Raw genomic sequence first — 9,225 nt, 5'->3', positions numbered from 1 at the left:
TCACAAATGTTCGTCGCTCATAGACTCGCCGGCGAGCTCGGCTGCCGCCCTTTGCACACAAGCACTCGCCACCAGTACACGCTCATTCAGGAGCTCCTGAGACACGCAGGTGAGTGGCAATATAGGGACTTGAGGTTTGCAAATGACTGACGAGTGATTCGGACACTAGCTGATTTCTGTCTAGTGTTTGCTTGTTTATTTAAAGCCGAAACAAAGCAAAACACCAAGAAACATTGCAAAGTGCAAACCATCAGATATTGGAATGAGCTTGTCCTTTCTCAATGATTAGGGATCATGACTTTATGTCCTACTTGTGGGATCCGTTCATCGACATTTTAGGGGTCAGTAACTGCAGACCAAAGTGGGATAGCCATTCTGGAAAGGCTTCAATAAACTCAGAAAGAGCTCGAATCGGACAATTTGCTACATGAATTATACGGGGAGGTCAAACATCCTAATCCTGACTTTGACCTGACATTAACATGAAGTCAACACCTGAGTAGACCTCAATGGTGTTCTAACATTAAATTCTAACTAGTCCAGCTAAGGGCGAAACGGCGGGGAAGCGCCCACCCGCTCCGGCCCCTCGGTATCAAAACAGCCTTGTTGAATATCAAGGCCGATTGTTAGCTGTTTGATATCGTTATGTCCCAAATGCCATCTGATTGACGTTTCTAGTTAAGTCCTTTCAGCTCTCGCCCTTCAAACATTGTTATATAGTATCATGACCAGCAATCTTTTTCTTTCTTTTCACAGAACTTGGCAGATTTTCGAAAAACGGAGCACCATAGCCACCAACCGATGAGCACGGCTCACGCCTATGGAAGGAAGCTGACACGCTCGTGATGAAGCGGTTGCTGTCCCTCCCGAGGTCAAGTCGGTGCCGTGGTCTCCACAAGAGGCCATGACCTGTCAGTGGGAGGGATCCGACCTTTCCGCTTCAATCATGGTAAGTCAGTTTGAGACAAACCACACAGACCACGGTCAGGCCACGACTGACTGTATTTTACTGGCAACGGCCAATACCACAGCAGGACCTCCTCAGGTCGCCGGTAGATGGCCAATAGCCATCGAAAATGTGGCAAACATGAAACAACCATCCGTTCTCGAGTTTGTGGGAATAGGTTGTAGCGAATGAACTCCTAGGCTGCAGCACCATCGTCTTCCTGTTCTGACCAGGCTGGTGCAACATTTAGGATGCTGTTCGTCCCTTCTCTCCGTCCTCTACTAGCCTGTCAGCTGGATCATCGAGATTCTGAACAACTGTTGCGTTACTTTTCTTTCGCGGTTTCATTTGTTCCATTTTACCCGCCTCACTACTGCGCTTGAAAGCCATTCTGAAAGGTGTCAATAATAAACTCAGAACGAGTTTCAATCGGACGACGCACGAACGCGGTGCGGGGTACGACGCTCTTACACAGAATAAGCCTCAGACTCAGTGAGCGGCGATTTGCTGCAGCCAACCTACAGAACGGCAATAATACACAAATTAAAACATAGACTCTATACATACGATTCCTCCCGCGCTCACCTGTACTACCTTACCTTACCTTACCTTACGGTCTCGGGATTTTTAGACATAATGGCCTGTGGTACCCGATCTTATCGAGCTCCTGGGATTGTGGCTTTACGAGATCAATCAGGATCAGGTATGGAGTATATGATGTGGGACCAGTGTGCGTCCAGTCTTGCCTGCATCAACCTCGCCTGCATCAAGCGAGGGTGCATCAACCACCTCGGAGGGCAGTCCATTCCAGTCGTTCACGACTCGGGCGGCAAAGGCCGACCGCCTCACCCTCGAGGCTGCTGGAAACTTCTGGATTTTAAACTGATGTCCCCGAGTAACTCCTCCAGCCAGAACGAAGAATGACCTGGGGTCGGCATCGACCCCTCCGTGAAATAGTTGGTATGTGAAGATCATATCACCTCTCAGTCGTCTATAATGCAGAGATGGCATCTTGAGTTGTTTGAGTCGCTCCGTGTAGGGTTTGTGGCGGATGCTCTCTACCAGCCGGGGTGCCCTGCGCTGAACTCTTTCGACCTGTCGCTGATCCGCTCTGTTGATGTGTAATGTACTCGTGATGCCAGCGGCAGCGCTACCGCCAAGTGCCAACACCCGTGCAATCCTCCGACAGCCGTCTGCCACCCAGCCGTGGTGGTCCAGCTATTGTCCTTACTTTACTTTAGCATCCGATTGACAGGGAATGCATCACCTTTGAGCTCACACGGTGGGTCGCGCACCCTCGTGGGTTGCGGTGTGCAATACACCGTCTTAATTACAAGGTACGTTAATACCTATTACATTTATGTTACGTTAATGTTTTAACTCCGTGACTCATTCATTATCTCCGTCTTTCGTCTCTCGATTCGATGTCTCTCTCCGCCAAACAAGATAAAGATTTCTGTTCCGTTATTATTAACATAAAGCAAGAATAATGCCAAAGGGTGAAACAAGACTGCTTGGGTGAAATATTGTTCGTCTACGGGAAATTATATCGCTTCAGATAAACGCGCAGATTATCCTAACATACCCTAACACGCGCAATCTATACATATTTTACTTTACCTTGCTCCTAGTCTAGCTAGGGAGGCGGGGTGAGCACAAGGCCCCATCCTCCGGGTCAGCGGGACACCTACCTCGAGCGAAGCCAGCACACGAGAGCCCCGATCGGTCGGCGCTCACGCGTTATATTATAACCCAGCTCGAGGCGGGAGTCGGAACGGTCGGCCCGCCGGAGGTGAAAGCCAGCCTCGCGTTCCGACGCGGCGCCCGTCGACCAGGAACACCTATTCCTACAGGCACGGGCTTTACGGATGCATGAGCTTTCATAGACGCTATGCTTCAAACTGTAACGGGCCAAAATAACAAGCTGCTATAATGAGATAATGAAGTTGATGCAAACCCATGATATGCGTCTGATAAAACACCAACAGGTAAAACTGCTGTTAAAATGCTGTTAAAAGACATTGCTAAGTAGCTACATTCTGCAGTCGGTGCCGAAACAAGTTTGACAGATTGCAGGGCCGACAACCGAAAACCGGTGGAGATGGCAGCACCAGTCACAGGAACACCAGGCCAGAGCTGCAGTCTGAAACGAAAGGGTTATTGACGAGACATACATCGCTGAAAGTTGCATCGAACTCGGATGACAGCGCTGAGGGCTGATTGGGTCGGTGGGCGATGTCAGTGACGTCTGTCCACGTTCCACCGGGCGTGTCCTGGGCCAGCCAGAGAACCACCGTCTTGATGTACGTCTGTCTATCTGTCCACATTCCTCCGAGCGTGTTCTGAGCCAACCAGAGACCCGCCGTCTTTATGCAGTACAGCTGGAGACAGCCGACGCTGACAGCTCGCATCTCCGACCGGCGTATGTTTCATTGCATCGTTCATCATGTTTTTAATGGCCTTGAGTGTATTTACCGTAGTTCGCTGCCCGAGCGAGGGGCGAGATCTGACGGACGGTGATCAGCTTTGCCCGCGACAGGGAGGTGCGGTATTCTATTAATGCCGTTTTGCTGCCCTTCCGGCCGGTGGGCACGAGGTGCACCCCGAACCGAGGGATGTCATCCCGCGTCGCCACCGATGGGAAGTTGTGGCGGCCGTAGGGCCAGCTTAGTTTGGGCCACCCTTGCACATATAGGCAGAAGACGTAGTCTATTCCGCCGTGTTTATCACCAGGCTACTTGACATTGACCGGCGGAATCCGGACCCGTGCACATATAGGCAGAAGACATAGTCTATGCCGCCGTGTTTATCACCAGGCTACTTGACATTGACCGGCGGAATCCGGACCCGTGCACATACATATAGGCAGAAGGCATAGTCTATGCCGCCGTGTTTATCACCAGGCTACTTGACATTGACCGCCGGAATCCGGACCCGTGCACATATAGGCAGAAGACGTAGTCTATACCGCCGTGTTTATCACCAGGCTACTTGACATTGACCGGCGGAATCCGGACCCGTGCACATATAGGCAGAAGACGTAGTCTATACAGCCGTGTTTATCACCAGGCTACTTGACATTGACCGGCGGAATCCGGACCCGTGCACATACATATAGGCAGAAGACATAGTCTATGCCGCCGTGTTTATCACCAGGCTACTTGACATTGACCGGCGGAATCCGGACCCGTGCACATATAGGCAGAAGACATAGTCTATACCGCCGTGTTTATCACCAGGCTACTTGACATTGACCGCCGGAATCCGGGAGCTTGAAACAACGGGAGCTTGCACAGAGCAGGTGCACACAACTGCGTCGAACGCTGTCAGTCACAAAGCGCCTTAGACGGCGTGCGCTTCGCATTCGGAACAAAACCATACATCGGTGCGGAGTGAACACTGGCCCGTCACATGAACACAACTGTTCCCTGGTGCCGCCCAGACACTGACAATACACTTCTCCAAGCTGACACCACACTTCTCCGCTGTCTGAGTCTTGATTGCTTTTCGAAATCAATAATCATAGACCGGTCCGAGATGAACGTTGCCCCGTCACATAACTGCCACTTCTCCGAGGCGCCATCGAGCCACTGCCACTGCACCTCTATATGGTGACAATACACTTCTTCATATGCTGACATCACACTTCTCCGCTATCTGAGTCTTGATTGTTCTTGCAACTCAGCTGGCTTGACGTTTTATTGACTCAACTCAACAACGCGGTATTTTTCGTCCCTCAAATGATGGAACATAGTTTTCTTGTTTATGTTGCGTCGATAGCAATGTTTTTAATGGCACAATGGACTAATGAACGTTTCCTCTGGACTAGAATGTACGTGGACTAGACTCAGGCCTCACTTACATCGGCTCGGGTCGGGACGTCATGGAACCCTACCCTACGTAAAAGCTCTGCGGGCTAGGGTGGGCGCGTCGAACGGCGCAAACCACACAGGCTGATCAGCTCAGGACGTACGGCGATCAGCTCCGCCCTTGACATCGAGATGCGGTACTGTACTCAATAAGCTCCGTCTCACTGCCCCCCCCCCCCCACTCCCCCTCGGCCGGCCGGCAACAGGTGTACTCCGGGACGAAACTACGAATATCACCCCGCGCCGCCACCGACAGGAAGTTGGTCTCTTGGTGGCGGCCGTTGGGCGAATTCGGTTCAGGCCACCCGTGCACATATAGGCAGAAGACATAGTCTATTCCGCCATGTTTATCACTTGACTACCAGGTGAAACCCGAACAGGGGAAAGTCGTCACGCGCTGCCACCGAGGGGATATCGACCTGTAAGTGGCGCCCGCGGCCGTCGGACCATCACCTTGCCTCCTAAAGCATCTTTTTAATAGCCTTGAGTGCAGTTATCGCAACTCGCAGCCCGAGGGAGAGGCGAGATCTGACGGACGGTGTTCAGCTTCACTTGCGACAAAGAGGTGTGATCTTTGCTACCCTCCCGGCCAGTTGGTACGAGGTGCACCCCGAACGGAGGGATGTCATCCCGCGCCGCCACCGATGGAAGTTGGTGGCGGCCGTAGGGCCAGCTTAGTTCGGGCCACCACTTGTGTACCTACCTGAGGCCAGAAGACAAGGTCAATGCCGCCGTGTTTGTCTCCCGCCTGTCTGGTGATGACCGTCGGCATCTCATACACGCTCGTTTTGTTCCGAGATTCGGGAGCCATTCTATTTTTCATAACGCCAGTCATTTAGTCACGTCACAGTTTTCAGTTGCTGTAGCTATGATTTCCGTTTTTCAGTTCGCCCCAGACCGGGTCGAACGTCAGGAGGCGTTGCGGGATTGTGTTCGCTGTTGGAATCTTCGTATAATCTGAGTGACATGTGTGTTCTCGGAGCGGACGAGTTCGATGGTGTGTCTCAGTGTTTTCTTTCTTTCTCTCTGACGTGTCGTACCCCTTTTCGTTACCCCGACCTCTTGATAGAGGATTGTCTCCCGTCACCTAATGTATTGTACTAAGCTACAAGTGCGACAGGAAAGCAAATAGTGCTGGTTCATACCGCCAGCCAACGCCTTCGAAAATATGGACCACTATTATGACGGCCGGAGTACTGCCGCAAGCTACGCGTAGACAGACATCTGATATAACTGACGGAGCACAGATAGTGTAACACGGTGCCCCTGCTGCTTCTCGGCAGTGGTGAAGCCGACTCGGCTCAGAAGAAACTCAGTTGTCGTAGATTCCTTCTATTTGGCCGAGCAGGAAACACGTTTACGTATGACCCGGTGGATCTTGCACCGCCCTGTGACTGAGGTCTTGACTGTACAGTGCAGCCTCGGTCTGGACTAAGTTGACCTACCTCGTGCCAGCAGGTTTTTATATGCACGGGTCACGTTGCTGGCCTCGTGATCTCTTTGTGTGCATATGCGCGCTGACACCACACAGATGTTGCCTGACATAAACACAACGTCATTACACATTTGCAGTACCTAGTATGGTGATATGAGGCAGATGTCGCCTGTCATTACATCGCTGCGCCCTTGTCAGTCATCGTCGGTTGTGACGCATGCTGAGCTTGCAGTTCTATATACACTTGTCAACGTTTGACATGATCCAGATGTTACATCGCTGCGCACTTGTCAGTCATCGTCGACTGAGCTGGCAGTTCTATATACACTTGTCAACCTTTGACAAGATCCAGATGTTACATCGCGTTTGTGCGCCGCCGTGCGGTGAAGCATCGTTCGAACAAAGACAAGCATGATTTTGAAATTTGGGGAGTGGCGGCCGGGGCCAAATGCTACAATACCTTGGGGCCAGATGCTAAGGGGGATGGGAAGTGTTGTATACAACACCTCCTATCCCCCTTATAAACAAAGCAATTTACGCGTAAATTGCGCCGAAGCTGGAGCCTGAAGGGTACAGGACTAGCGTCCACATAGTGCCTGTAGTATCACGAAATGTTTGTTCCTACTATACTATGTTGTTGCTAAACGAGGCTCATGTCTAGGACACGCCTGCAACTCTAATAACAGTGTGTGCCGCACCGTCTGCCACCCAGTGCAGTGCACAACAATCGATCGGTTCTGGTTCCAGTGGGATGCTGCTGTTTTTGAACCACGTGGTGGGCTACGGTCCCATCGGGCTGTGTCAGTTCTTGGGCTCTTTAACAGCTAATTCCGGTTAAGCCAAATTATTAACAGCGAACCGTGTGTGATTTAGCGTCTCCGTCAAATACTTCCATACTCCCAGCTCTTCGCAGTAAAAGATATGTAACAATTTTACCGACGTTTTTATTCTAGAAAACACGAAACCAAGACATTACAAACAGACTGCTATTATTAAGTACCTACACGCGCAACTAAAATTTTGAAGACAATCCTCGGAGAGGGAATTCAACCCTCTAGCCAAAAGCAGGAGCAGACACCTACCTCGAACGTCGCCAGCCACGAAGCGCCCCGATAGACGGCGAGCGCTACGTTTTAAGCTGTCCGAGGCGAAACCACGTGACGTGGCCGGCTCGGGGTAGAGGCCGGCCCCGTTTCGTGGCGGCGGCTGCTCCTGGGACCTACCCAGGCCGCGCTGACATTACATACATACCCCCTTCTCTGGGAGAGGGTTTAAATCCCCTTACTCCGGGGGAAGGGTGCATGTATGTAATGTTTACAGGAAATTACCTATTTCGAAAAACGAGTTTAGACGCTTCACTACGGGACATAAACCACACAAGTTACTAAACAAACCAACACCACTAGCAACATACACGGATATGATTTTCACAGTCATCATAAACAATGAGTGGACACGGGCAAGGCCCGTACCGATCGCTCTCGAAGAGTGGTTAAATGAAATAAGTTTACAAGAAATCACCTGTTTCCAAAGACGAATTTAGACGCTGCACTACGGGACATAAACCTCACAAGTAACTGAACAAACCAACACCACTAGTAACATACACGGATATGAACATAAACATAAACAATGAGTGAACACGGTCAAGGCCGGTGCCGATCGTGCCCGAAGATTGGTTAAATGGAATAAGCCAGCTAAGTGAATTTTAAACGAGAAGAACAGGCTAACAACTAATCGAACCTAAACAACTCTCTTATCGACATGTGGAGTGTGGCGGCGGCGCGTCGGGCAGGCGGCCCGACGATGTTCCCAGTGCGGAACTGCGGCGGCTCGTCGTCGCAGCGTGGTCTGGCTGCGCTGTTGCGGCGGTGCGACGGTGCAACCCGGCTGTGCGCGGCAGGACGGCGGCTCTCGAGCGGGACGGCTTTGCGGCGGCGCGTTGCACTCGGAGTGGAGTCAGCAGAGCAGCGTGGCGGCGACTCGGCTATCCACGTTTCGCGTTGAAGCGTTCGGTTGCGCTTCAGAGCGGCGGCGACTCGGGGCATGGCTGAGCAGCGCCGTTATAGCGCACCGCAGGGCAGCGCTTTGCAGGGCGGCGGCGGCCTATAGGGAACGGCCGAGCGGTGTTGCTGCAGCGGCAGCTCGCAGGGGACCAGCGGCTCTGTCCGGCGGCGCATGGCGAACCGTCCGTATTGGAGCTGCGGCGATGGCGCGTCGCCGACCGGTACCGAGCAGACCGAGCTGGACTGGTACACTCGGGGGCAGATTGATGTTCTACCACTCCCTACCCATCGGGCTCCCATGGCTCAGCATTGGCTGCTGCCAGTGTTGCCTGCCCTCAGCACTGGTCAGCACTGCCTGCCAGTGCCAGTGCTGCCAGTGCTGCCACTGGCAGCAGCCAGTGCTGAGCCATGGGAGCCTGATAGGTAGGGAGTGGTGGAACATCAATCTGCCCCCGAGTGTACCGAGCAGGCCGAGCTGCGGCGGTGGCGCGTGGCGCTGCTGCAGCGGCAGCATGGCGACGGCAGCTCGCAGGTGACCGGCGACTCTGTCAGGCGGCGCATTGTGAACCGTCTGTATTGGAGCTGCGGCGGTGGCATGTCAGCTTTCAGCGGCTCTGTCACCGGCGTCGTATGACGGACCGTCGTTCCTTACGAGCGTCGGACGGTCAGCATCGAGAGGTGGCGCTAGTAGCGCCACAGTGGTGCGCTTTGGCCGCACTCACGCGGAACCTTCCGCGCATCATCCGGCAGGCTCTCGTCACTATTGGATACTCTGGTTCGTCACTCTGGTCCCTGCTGCCTGGGTCGGTTGTTGCCCCGGGCCGGCTTGTTCCGGCTCTGTTGATGTCCCCTTGGGACGGTGTCGCAAGGATAACCAGAATAGTCATCTTCTCCGTTTTGTTTGCCAGTATCATACATAGCATTAATGGTTGATCGTTTGAAATATCTGGAGTTTACCTCATCCAGATG

Source organism: Amphibalanus amphitrite, unplaced genomic scaffold (genome assembly GCF_019059575.1).
Source record: "Amphibalanus amphitrite isolate SeventyFive unplaced genomic scaffold, NRLGWU_Aamphi_draft 000051F_arrow, whole genome shotgun sequence".
In the NCBI taxonomy this organism is placed as follows: Eukaryota; Metazoa; Arthropoda; class Thecostraca; order Balanomorpha; family Balanidae; genus Amphibalanus; species Amphibalanus amphitrite.
This window is presented reverse-complemented; position numbering follows the sequence as displayed.